This window comes from Mesoplodon mirus, assembly GCF_964341445.2.
Source record: "Mesoplodon mirus genome assembly, chromosome: 2".
Taxonomy (NCBI): Eukaryota; Metazoa; Chordata; class Mammalia; order Artiodactyla; family Ziphiidae; genus Mesoplodon; species Mesoplodon mirus.
The window spans coordinates 141,841,494-141,855,160 of NC_138977.1; the positions used below are offsets into that span (position 1 = coordinate 141,841,494).

General features: G+C 35.3%; 1 protein-coding gene across 2 annotated transcripts in view; it reads right to left on the reverse strand.

Moving 5' to 3' along the window:
• The window catches only part of AFG2A (AFG2 AAA ATPase homolog A), a 334,449-nt gene that overhangs the window by 61,594 nt on the left and 259,188 nt on the right, over positions 1-13,667 (reverse strand). The gene's annotated exons all lie outside the window — the stretch shown is intronic.

A 13,667-nucleotide genomic window follows, 5' to 3' on the forward strand; every position in this document is an offset into this window, starting at 1 on the left:
GCCCAGCTGCTCCGCGGCATGTGGGATCCTCCCGGACCGGGGCACGAACCTGTGTCCCCTGCATCGGCAAGCGGACTCTCAACCACTGCGCCACCAGGGAAGCCCTGACTTCTATATTTTAAGTGGATGAATTTTATGGTATGTAAATTATATCTCCATAAAGCTATTAAGAGAGGTATGGGTCAAAAGTGTGTGCGTATCTGTGTGTGCTTTGAGGGGATGGGGCAGCTTTTAGTTGGGGTAGTCAGAGAAAGCCTCTTTGAGGAGGTAACTTATGCAGATATCCAAAGGAGACACCCATACAAAGATCTGGGAAAGATCATTCAAGGTAAAAGAAACCTCAAGTACAAAGGCACAGATGACTGGCATGTTCCAGAGACAGAAAAACTCCACTGTGATAGAAAAAGTGAATAAAGTGAAAAGACGTAGGAAATGAGGTTAGAGAGATAGTCACAGGCAGATTATGAGGTCTTAAACAACATGGTGAAGAGTCTGGACTGAATTCTATTCGCAATGAGAAGCCACTGGAAGGTTTTAAATAGGAAGGTGAAATGGTAAGGTTTACAAGCAAAGATCATTCTTGTGGGATAAAAAAAGGTCTAATAAGAGGCCAATAAGGAAAGAAAAGAGAAGGTGGGGTAGAAAAAAATATTTGAAGAAAAAGCTGAAAATTCCCCCCAATTGGTAAACAACCATAAATTCACAAAATCAAGAAGCTCAGTTAATTTCAAACAAAATAAATACAAAGAAAACCATACATGAACACATTATAGTCAAACTGCTGAAAACCAAAGATAAAATCTTAAATGCTGCCAGAGTGAATACAGGGAACAATGATTTGAATCACCAATGACTCTCAATTAAAACAATGGAGGGCAGAAACCAGTAGAACAACATCTTTAAAGTGTTGAAAGAATAAAAATGTCACCCCAGAATTCTATTCCCAGTGAAAGTACTCTTCAATAACGAAGGAAAAATAAAGTCTTTTTTTTTTTTTGCGATACGCAGGCCTCTCCTGTTGCAGAGCACAGGCTCAGTGGCCATGGCTCATGGGCCCAGCTGCTCCGCAGCAAGTGGGGTCTTCTCGGACCGGGGCACGAACCCATATCCCCTGCATCAGCAGGTGGACTCTCAACAACTGCGCCACCAGGGAAGCCCTAAAGTCATTTTTAGATAAAAGAAGACCAAGGAAATCTGTTTCCAGTAGATCTGCATTACAAAAAATGCTAAAGGAAGTCCTTTAGGTTGAAGGGAAATGACATGAGATGGAAAATTGAATCTTCAGGAAGAAAGAAAAAGGATTAGAAATGATATACCCCAAAAATGTAGACTCTTTCCATCTCCAAAAAAAATTACTCTTCTTGCTGGCATAATCAGAAATAGCACTCCTTGAATATTTAGGAGATACTCACTTATAACGAGTGAAAAACAGCACATTTCTATATGTGTACTTATGAATATGAAGTATCCAGAAAGAAGGTGTGATAGAATACAGAAAGTAAGGAAGATAAGAACTTAGACATGAACCTCTTTTAATTATAAAAACTAAAACAACAACAACAAACTTCCAAATCCTGAAAATGTAGCTGGGACCATACATTAAGCACTACAGAAAATACAAACATTGAAACCTCATATGGTTGCTCTGTGGGACTTAGTTCTTAGGGAACTGGTACAAAAAATGATGATATTCTGTGAGTAATAAACTGTCCTCTGTCTCTGACTCAGGAGTCTCAAGTCTTTTGCCAGATTCTATGAAATTGTGGCAGACTAACTTGTTAGCTTTCAAATAGGGTAAAGTCTCGGAACCTTCATATTTCTTAATACGTATGTTCCTAATAATGGAGCCTCAACATATATAAAGCAAAAATTGACAGGTTTAAAAAGATAAGTATATATAATTCCACAATCATAATAGGAGATTTTAACACTCCTCTCTTAGCATTGATGGAACTAGAAAACAAATCAGTAAGACAGAGAGGATCTAACAAGCCCATCAATCATCTTGACCTAATTGATATTTATTTATAGGGCGCTATGCCCAACAACTGCAGAACACGTATTCTTTTCAAGTACATTTGGTATACTCACCAAGACAGCCCATACAATAAGCCATAAAACAAAATTCAACAAATTCAAAAGGATTGAAATCATACAGAGTAGAACTCTATGAGAAGAGTAAGTTAGACATGAATAAAAATAGGACATAGAGGAAAACCCCAAACACATTGGAAATTAAACAACATACTTCTAAATAAACTATTGGTCAAAGAAGATATCACAAAGGAAATGAGAAAATGTTTCAAGTTGAATGATAATGAAAATCTAACATATGAAGATTTGTGGAATACAGTTAAAGCAGTGCTTAGAGGCAATTTTATAACTTTAAATGCTTATAGTAGGAAAGAAGTCTAAAAGCAATGTCCTAAGTTTCAAGAGTAAGTACAGGAAGGAAATAATGAACATGAGAGCAGAAATCAATGAAATGGGAAACAAACAAGAGAGAAAATCAAAGGCAAGAGTAGTTTTCTAGAAAGATTTAAAAAATTGATTAAATTCTAGCTAGACTGAACAAGGGTAGAGAGAACAAATCATCAACATCAGAAATGAAAGGGTTATCACTACAGATCCTAAAGACAGTAAATGGATAATAATAGAATATTATAAACAACTTTATGATGATAAAAAGAAACAAATTTCTTGAAAAATTCAGGTACAAAATGGACACAAAATGAAACAGAAAATCAGAATACTCCTACATTTATTTTTAAAAATGGAACTGAACTCATCAAAAAATTGAATCCATCGTAACCAACCTTTCCACTAACACATTATTGACCAAGGGATTTTTGCAGAAACTAATGCCTGTGGCTGTTAATACGTCTCTGGTCAAAAATGTGTTAAGAAAAATCCAAGCCCAGATGATTTCCCTTCTGAATTCTACCAAAGAAGAAATAACATCAAAATTATACAATCACTTTAGAATACAGAGAAGGGAACACCTCTCAACTTGTTTTATAAAGCCAGCATAATACTAACTCCAAAACCTGACAAAGATATTACAAAAATTGAAAATTACAGATTAATGACACCTTCATAAATATAGACCTAAAAATCCTTTAAAAACATTGGCAAATAGAATCTAACAATATATAAAATGGATAAATCATCATAACCAAGTAAGAATTATCCCTGGAATGCAAGGTTATTTTAACACTCAAAATCCAATGAATATAATTCACCACAGTAAACAGAATAAAGGAGAAAAACAATATAATCATTTAATATGTGCAGAAAAAACAAATGACAAAGTTTAAGATCTACTCACAATAAGAAAACACTCAGCAAACTAGGAACAGAAGGGAACTTCTTCAATATAATAAATGGTATTAGAAAAACCTACAGGTAGGGCTTGCCTGGTGGCACAGCGGTTGAGAATCTGCCTGCCAATGCAGGGGACATGGGTTCAATCCCTGGTCTGGGGAGATCCCACATGCTGTGGAACAACTAAGCCCGTGAGCCACAACTACTGAGCCTGTGCTCTAGAGCCCACGTGCCACAACTACTGAGCCTGCGTGCTGCAACTACTGAAGTCCGTGTGCCTAGAGCCTGTGCTCCACAACAAGAGAAGCCACCACAGTGAGAAGCCCGTGCACCGCAATGAAGAGTAACACTGCTCACCGCAACTAGAGAAAGCCTGCACACAGCAACGAAGACCCAATGTAGCCAAAAATAAATCAATAAATAAAATAAAATAAAAAAACTATTGGTAACATCATAATTGTCAAAATATTCAATGTTTTCTACCTAAGACCTAAGATCAAGAACAAGGTAAAAAACTCACCACTTTCACCAAACATTATAATAGAGATACTAGCCTTTGCGATAAGGCGAAACCAGAGTAGGGAGGGTATGGGGGGAAGAAAGTATAGAACTTGGAAGAGTAAAAAGTAAAACTATCCTCATCTGCAGATAACATGATAGTTTATATAAAACTCCTAAGGAATCTACAAAACATCTAACAGCAAGATTACAGTATACAAGTTTAATATTAGAAAAAATGTATTAAGCAGCAAATTAACTAGAAAATGAAATTAAAAAATTCACTTTATGGAAATATATAAAAAATATAAAAGACAGGAATAAGATTAACAAAAGAATGCTTCATTGAAAACTACAGAGCACTGCTGAGAGAAATTAAACAAGACCTATTTAAACAGAGAGATATACCATGTTCATTGGAAGAATCAGAATTATGAAGATATTCTCTTTCCAAATTTATCTATAGACTCAATGCAATTCCAATCAAAATTACATAAAGACTTTTTAAAAAGTGACAAACTGATTATAAAATTTATATGGAAATGCAAATGACTGAGAATAGTAAAAGCAACCTAAAAAGAAGAACAAAGTTGAAGGACTTACCTGACTTCAAAATTTACAACGCTAATAGAGAAACAAGATAGTGTGATAAGGTCTAGAAGACAGAAATAAAAGATGAATAGAACAGAATAAGGAATCCATATTGATTTTTATTATTAATGCATTCAATGAGGAAAGGAAAGTATTTTAAGAAATGATGCTCAACAACTAGATACTCATATTTTTAAAATGAACATCGATCCCTACCTCACCCTATATACTCAAAAATTAACTTGAGATGGATCATAAATCTCAGCGTAAGAGCTAAAACTACAAAATTCTAGAAGTATAAAAGAAAAAAATTGATAAATTGGTCTTTATAAAAATAAACCCTTCTTCTCTTCTAAAGATACCTTTAAGAAGAGAAAAAGGGGCTTCCCTGGTGGCGCAGTGGTTGAGAGTCTGCCTGCCAATGCAGGGGACACGGGTTCGTGCCCCGGTCCAGGAAGATCCCACATGCCGCAGAGTGGCTGGGCCCATGAGCCATGGCCGCTGAGCCTGCGCGTCCAGAGCCTGTGCTCCACAATGGGAGAGGCCACAACAGTGAGAGACCCGCGTACCACAAAAAAAAAAAAAAAAAAGAAGAGAAAAAGGCAAGCCACAGACTGGGATAAAATATTCACAATAGTTATATCTGACAAAAAACTTGTATCCAAATATAAAAAGAACCCTTAAAATTCAGTGATAAGAAAATAAATAACCCAATAGAAAGTGGGCAAAAAATCTGAACAGATTCAGATACAAGAAGCTATAGGGTTGGCAAGTAAGTGTTGAGTAAAAAGCTGCTCAGAATCATTGGTCATCGATCAATGCAAATTTAAGCCACAATGAGATATCATTACCTTCTCATAAGAATGACTAAAACTAAAGACACTGACAACACCAAAGACTGAATAAGGATATGGAGAAACTAGAACTTTTACACTCTTAATGGGAACATAAAACAGTACAACTACTTTGGAAAACTGGCAGTTTCTTAGAAAGTTCCCCACCATAACCCAGCTACTCTACTACTAAGGTATTTATCCGAGAGGAACAAAAACGTATAGCCATGCAGATCTGTACACAGATGTTCATAGCAGCTTTATTCACAATAGCCCCAAGCTGTAAATAATCCAAATGTCTACCATTTCATGAATGAACAAAATATGTATTTATATATAATAGAATACCACTCGGCAATAAAAAAGAAAAACTACTGATACACTCAATAACATGCACGAGTCTCAAAATCATTGTGCTGAGTTAAAGAAATCAGACATTGAAAAATACATACTATAAATTCTATTTATATAAGATACTTAAAAATTCAATCTAATCTATATAAAAAGCAGACAAGTGGTTGTTTGGAGCCTGGGGTAGAGGGAAAAATGGATTGCCAAGGAGCAAAAGGAAACTTTTAGGTTGACTGAAATATTCTATTACATCTGGATTGCAGAGGTCGCTTCACAGGTTCACATATAGTATATATGTAAATTAGCTGAATTGTACACTTTAAGTTGATAGAGTTTATTGTATGTAAATTATAACTAAATAAAGTTGATTAAACTTGCATTTGTTAGGTTCTCAGTATTATACATCAGTAAACTTAAGGGCATTAGAGATGTTTTCAGATCTTCTCTATCTAAAAAGATTATCTTCTTGGACTCTCTCTCCCTCTTTTTTTTTATTTTTATAATTACCTTATATTTATGTTTAGAGTTCCAAACAGAACGTTAAAACTCATGGAGACCATACCACATATCTTATACAGGTGTTTCATAAAATGCTTGGGTAAATGTTAGCAGATATAATGAAAAAAAGGATTTTCTTGTTAAAATAAGTTAGGGAAACACTGGGTAGAAACAAAATTAAACAGGTTTCTATATGCAGGAATTTTTGGAGCCGATACTAATGGGTATGAAAAATCTCCAAGAGAGAGCTGCAGGAGCAGATAGAAATTCTATCCCAAATTCTAATCACAGAACATCTCAAAAGCTAACATTACATTTCCACTTTGAGAAACGCTACTGTATACTTTTTGCACATATCACAATACCTAGAACATGCTGAGCGTTTATCAAATATCTATTAATTCTTAAGTCATGTACAAATTAGCCAGCAAAAAGTCAACTAACAAATGCATAGTAAATACAGTGCCTTTGTTTAAAAATGAATACTTTAATTATTTTCAGACTATTCCCCGCACCTAACATTAGTTCATTAGGTAGAAATGATGCAAGATCATCTTCCTTGAAATGTACTTTATCATAGAATTCAAAACTGCATTTCAATCACAGGGATCACTTCTTCCCTACCTAAAACAAATAAATACAGGATTTCGGAAATTAGGATGATACCAGTAAACATATTTTTTTCAAATTATTAAAAAATATTATCTAAGATGAATAACATTAATATTTACATAGCTCTTAAGAATCTATAAAGCAATTTTCACATAGTGTATTTCATTTAATATGACTCTAAATTCTGTGAATTAGATATACCCCTGTTAAGAAAAAGAAAATGAGGCCCAAGATCATGCAATAAATGACAGAAATTGAACTGAAATCAGGAGGTCTCTGAATACTGAATCATACCTTTTTTACTTTATTATCTTGCCAGTACAATATGATACTCAGTATCAATGGACAAAGAAAAAAAAATTCTTGTTCTGAAATATGACACAGGTAACACAATAAATTTAAATATTTCTTTCATCAAAAAAATTATTACACAGCTACTCTGTGCCAGGCTCTGTTTTAGCTGCTGGGGATACAGCTGCGAATGGCTTGATTAGTTTTTTAAAGTTGAGGTTATCCTTTTCACCTTTCTGGGAAAACTAGTCATTCTAGGCTATTTTAAAATTTCCTTTCTAATAGCTGCAAGAACAACACAGCAAAGGATATAGAGCGCACACATCATCTAAGTCACTGGAACAACACTCAGCATGCATCTGTGCCCCCCCCGCCCCCCCCCCCCAAGTTGTAGCTGACCCTGGGCAATGCAGGTTGAGGACACTTGAACGATTATAACTTTGTCTGGGCCATCAGCCAGCTAGGCTTTTTCTGGCTTGATCTTGTCAGTGAAAGTTAGCTTAAAAAAAGGTAGGAAAAAGCTTTCCTTCCTGTAAAATCCTGAATTAGTTAACACCCTTCCTAGAATTTCTTTAAAGATACTGTTCTGCAATATTAGGGTGAAAGAATGTATTCTGAATGATGGCATGTTCTGATATTTTAAAATCACCATATGACAATTCTAATGAAGAAACAAGCCCAGGCTTCCTAATACTCTGAACGCTTCTGGCCGCAAGGTCATAGACACTGCAGCCTTACATTAACTCTATTTTAAAAACTGTCGGGCAAACTGCCTTTTCAAGAGGACTTATTCAAGACCTTGGGGAAGTCTCTATACCTCTCACAGCCTCAGTTTCCTCATGTGTGAAAATGATGGTGGTTCTTTCATCAGAGAGGCCTATATACTTCTGACAAGAATTTCCCTCAAAATATACAAGATGAGAAAACATCCCCACACAATTCTGCAAATAATTCCATTGAGTTCAAGTGAAATCTGCTTGTGCACCTCACAGTAAGAATTACAGTATTAGGTGACCTTTTAAATGGTCCTTCTAGACCCAATTCCATGTATTATATTACTCAAGGCAATGCCTGATTACATTATATGATCTTTACTGAAAATGTGTTATTACAATTTTAGTAGTTACACTACTTAAACTAATACTACTACCTTTTCTTCTTCTGACCTTTACAAAATGAACTCAGTTCATTTTGTAAAGGTCACAGTTCAAGAGCTACCTTTACCACAGTTAAAGGGCTACCTTTTCTTTTCTCATAAATTCTGAAGTTCAACACTTATAATTTTATATTCTATCAATGTCCTATCTAATTAGCAGAGAAATACTTGTTCATACCAAAGCATTAAAACAGACACTTTGAAAAATCAGGTTCCGTTGGCTCGCATTCATTTAAAATGATCAACAAGGCTTTTAGAGGGATTATGGGAAATGATGTATGTAGATCATCTAGCACTGTGTCTGGCATAGGTTGGTGTTCAGAAAACGTAATTTGCCTACCCCCGTTAAAAGGAATAAATAAAATGATCAACAAGGGTGTGTATGTGAGTGTAGGGAATGTCTTTCTTCTATAAAGAAAAGCAGCACTGAGCCTTTACATTTTACTCTAATGAAAACATATCAATATATCATGATTCATGGAGAAAACAGTTCCAGAAACTAGGGAGAGAGGTGGATCCTTGGTAACACCTCTGATTTATTTCAAAGAAACCCTGGACTTTAGGCATCTCTCTCTCACTCTAAATTCAACTGATTAATAGGTGTGGTTAATGATACCTCTTAAATCTCTCTTGAAACTGTTACTTCTATTCTATCTTCTTTATTATATATTTGTTTGTTTCCTGTCTGTCTTTCCCAATAGATTGCAGGCAGTATGTAATGGCAGGTATCATACTTTTTTGTTCAACAATGTAAACTCAGCAATGGCACATTCAAGGCACTCAATACATGTTTACTCAATGAAGTCGTGCCAACATAATCTATTGTCTAGAATACCATAACTACCTTGCTAGTTGTTTTTCCTGCCTGCAGTCTTACTCTTTCCTTCTTCTCCCTCTCTATCTACATCACTGCTAAACTGATCACTGTAACTGCAAATACTGTAACTTCCTATTTTCTAACCATTTAAGGGCACCTCAAGGGAAAAAGTTAAATTCAAGTATAATATTTCAAGCTTCTGTAATTTTGGTGTAACTCTCCCAACTTACCTGCAGCCACTTTTCCTTTTTCACCCTGTGGCTCCAAGAACTCTAAGCACTCACAGTTAGCCAAACTCCATGCTGCTTTCTTCATCCTTGCTCTTACACATAATTCTCTCTCTGCTCTGAATGCTTTTATCTCATAGCCTATCAGGTAAGCTTCGCCTCTTGTTCAAGTTTCAGCTTAAAAGTCTTCTTTTTTATACAACCTTCTATAACTCTTCTGAGTACTATATAACTTGTAATTTGGCATACAGGTTAAAAGTGAGGGCAAAATTGAAAAATTTAAAGAAGACACAAATAAATGAAAAGACATCTATGTTCAAAGATTGGAAAATTTAATTTTGTTAAGATGTCAAAACTATACAAATCAATCCACAGATTCAAATGTGAGAATAGCATTTTTTGTAGAGTTAGAAGACTAAAATTCATAATGAATTTCAAGGGACCCCCGAATGGCCAAAACAATCTTGTTATAGAAGAACACAAGTTGGAGGACTCACACATACATATTTCAAAACTTCCTAAAAACCTACATCAATCAAAACACTGTGTTACTTATCCGAGGAGAGTTACATAAACCTACGAAACAGAATGGAGAGCCCCTTATAAAACCCTCACTAATGTGGTCATATGATTTTTGAAAAGGATACAAAGACCAGTCATTGAAGAAAGGACTGTCTTTTCAACAAATCTTATTGAGGAAACTGGATATCCACATGGAAAATAATGAAGGTGGATCCTTACCTTACATTTTATTAAAAAATGATTAAGTTGGATCAAAGACCTAATCATAAGAGCTAAAACAGTTAAACTATTAAAAAATACAGGAAAGCCTTCATGACCTTGGATTTAGAAATAATTTCTTTGATATGACACCAAATGTACAGGCAACAAAAGAAAAACAGATAAACTGAAATACATAAATATTTTTTTAAGGTGCACCAAAGACACCATCGAATCATATATCTGATAAAGGGTTAATATCCAAATATATAAATGACTCCTACATCTCAACAATGAAACAATCAGATTTTTTAAATGCGCAAAAGACATGAATTTTCCAAAGATGTATACAGGTGGCTAATAATCGCACAACAATATTCTCAACATTACTAATCACTAAGGAGTTTCAAGTCAGAACCACAATGAGATACCATGTACATCCATTATCATTAAAACAAAACCACAGGAAATCACAAGTGTTAGGATATACAGAAAATCCTTGTGCACTGTTGGTTTGAATGTATTGTAAAATGGGCAGCCATTACAGAAACAATGTGGTGGTCGTGAAAAAAATTTTAAATTGACTTTTACCTTTTGATTCAGCAATTCCACTTTGGAGTATATACCCAAAATAGTTAAAAACAGGGACTCTAATAGATATTTGTACACCCATGTTCATAGTATCATTATTCACAATACACAAAAGGTGGAAGCAAACCAAGTGGGGGAATGGAAAATTATTGTTTAATGTGTATGGAGGTTTATTTAGGGGAAATGGAAAAAGATCTGCAGATGAAAAATATCTGTAGATGGATGGTGGTAGTAGTTTTAGAGCAATGTGAATATATTTTATGCCACCTAACTGTGTGCTTTAAAATGACTAAATTGGTAAATTTTATGTTATTAATATTTTACCAAAATAAATTTTATAAATGTCAAAAAACAAAAGTGAGGGCAAAAGAATCAGCCTAACTGGGTTAAAATTCTAGCTCCATCATGTATTAGCTGTGTGTTTAGATAAATCATTTAAACCTCTTGGTACCTTAAAATCCTTAACAGTACTAGTTACTCAGAGGATGACCCTATGAATTGAATGACAGAATCTATATAAAGGGCTCAGCACAGTACTTGGCACATGGCATGCATGCTTCAATTTAGATGCTATTATCACTGTTACTGTTCCTGTATAATTATCCCAGTATTTGACTGTGCTCCTTGAATATAGGGAACGCCAGTTATCTTTCGATCCTAATACCTGGCACATGGTAGATATTTATGTTCTTTGAATGAACGAATAAATGTTCTAAAACCACGAGGTTAGAATAATGGTAGACAAGTCAGGTTAAAATACAGATTCTTGATTTATATTTATATTTCAATGTTTAAACAGGATTACTATTTAACAAGTCTCTACTTGCCTCTTCCTGCTTCTTATCATAGTCTCTGAAATGCTCAATTCATAGCCCTTTCATAATAGAGAAGGGAGAAGCTATAGAAATAGGCTTGCTCTCTTAAATAGGAATCTAATAAAAGAACCATTAAGAGAGGAGGCCCTAGAACATGCTTGTCTTTATTAAATCTTTTCATGTTGCGGATACACATTATTCAGCCTAGAGAACATAGCTGACTTTTGGAAATGTTTTTTTAAATGTGGGATCCTAGCTCTGTGTGTGTGTGTTTATTTTTTATAAATTTATTTATTTATTTTTGGCTGTGCTGGGTCTTCGTTGCAGTGCGCGGGCTTTCTCTAGCTGTGGCGAGCGGGGGCTACTCTTTGTTGCGGTGCGTGGGCTTCTCATTGCAGTAGCTTCCCTTGCTGGGGAGCACGGACTCTAGGTGCGCGGGCTTCAGTAGTTGTGGCGCACGGGCTTAGTTGCTCTGTGGCATGTGGGATCTTCCCGGACCAGGGCTCGAACCCACGTCCCCTGCATTGGCAGGCAGATTCTTAACCACTGCGCCACCAGGGAAGCCCTGGAAATGTTTTTTGTGTTTTCTGATTTGCATTTCTCTAATAATTAGCCATGTTGAGCATCTCTTTATGTGCCTGTTGGCCATCTGTATGTCTTCTTTGGAAAAATGTCTATTCAGGTCTTCTGCCCATTTTCTGACTGGGTTGTTTTTCGATATTGAGCTGTGTAAGCTGTTTTTACATTTTAGATATTAAGCCCCTGTCAGTTGCATCATTTGCAAATATTTTCTCCCATTCCATAGGCTGTCTTTCAATTTTGTTGAGGGTTTCCTTTGCTGTGCAAAAGCTTTTAAGTTTGATTAGGTCCCATTTATTTTTGCTTTTATTTCTTTCGCCTTGGGAGGATGATTTAAGAAAATATTGCTACGATTTATGTCAGAGAATGTTTTGCCTATGTTTTTCTAGGAATTTTACACGTTATGTCTTATATTTAGGTCTTTAAACCATTTTGAGTTTATTTTGTATATGGTGTGAGGGAGTGTTAAAATTTCATTGATTTACATGTAGCTGTCCAGCTTTCCCAGAACTACTTGTTGAAGAGACTGTCTTTTCTCCACTGTACCTTCTTGCCTCCTTTGTCATAGATGAAGTGACTGTGGGTGTGTGGGTTTATTTCTGGGCTCTCTATCCTGTTCCATTGATCCATATGTCTGCTTTTGTGCCAATGTCATGCTGTTTTGATTACTGTAGCTTTGCAGTATAGTTTGAAGTCTGGAAGGGTTACGTCTCCAGTATTGCCTTGGCAATTAATTCTGGGTCTTTTGTGGTTCCAAGTAAATTTTAGGGTTATTTGTTACAGTTCTGTGAAAAATGTCCCTATTTTGATAGGGATCACATTAAATCTGTAGATTGCTTTGGGTAATATGGCCATTTTAACAATATTAATCCTTCCAATCCAAGAGCATGGGATAGCTTTCATTTCTCTGAATCATCTTCAATTTCCTTTATCAATGTTTTATAGTTTTCAGTATATAGGTCTTTCACCTCCTTGGTTAAGTTTATTACCAAGTATTTTATTTTATTTTATTTTTGACATGATTTTAAATGAGATTTTTTCTTTTTTACTTTCTCTTTCTGATATTTCATTGCTAGTGTAAAGAAATGCAACAGATTTCTGTATGTTAACCTTGTATCCTGCTACCTTGCTGAATTTGTTTATCAGTTCTAATAGTTTTTGTGTGGAGACTTTAGGGTTCTCTACATAGAGTATCACATCATCTGCACATAGTGAGAGCGTTACCTCTTCCCTTCCAATTTGGATACCTTTTATTTCTTCTTTCTTGTCGGACTGCTGTGGCTAGGGCTTCCAGTACTATGCTGAATAGAAGTGGAGAGTGGGCATCCTTGTCTAGTTCCTGAATTTAGCAGGAAGGCTCTCAGCTTTTCACCTTTGAGTGTTATGTTGACTGTGGGTTTGTCAAAAATGGCTTTTATTATGTTGAGATATGTTCCCTCTATGCCTACTTTGGTAAGAGTTTTTATTATGAATGGATGTTGAATTTTGTTAAATGCTTTTTCTGTGTCTATTGAGATGGTCATGTGGTTTTTGTCTTTCCTTTTGTTAATGTGGTGTATCACATTAACTGATTTCTGTATGTTGAATCATCCTTGTGACCCTGGACTGAAACCAACTTGATCATGGTGTATGATCCTTTTTATTATTGTTGGATTCTGTTTGCAAATATTTTGTTGAGGATTTTTGAATCTATAGTCATCAAAGATACTGGCCTGTTATTTTCCTTTTTTTAGTGTCTTTGTCTGGTTTTGGTATCAGGGTGAT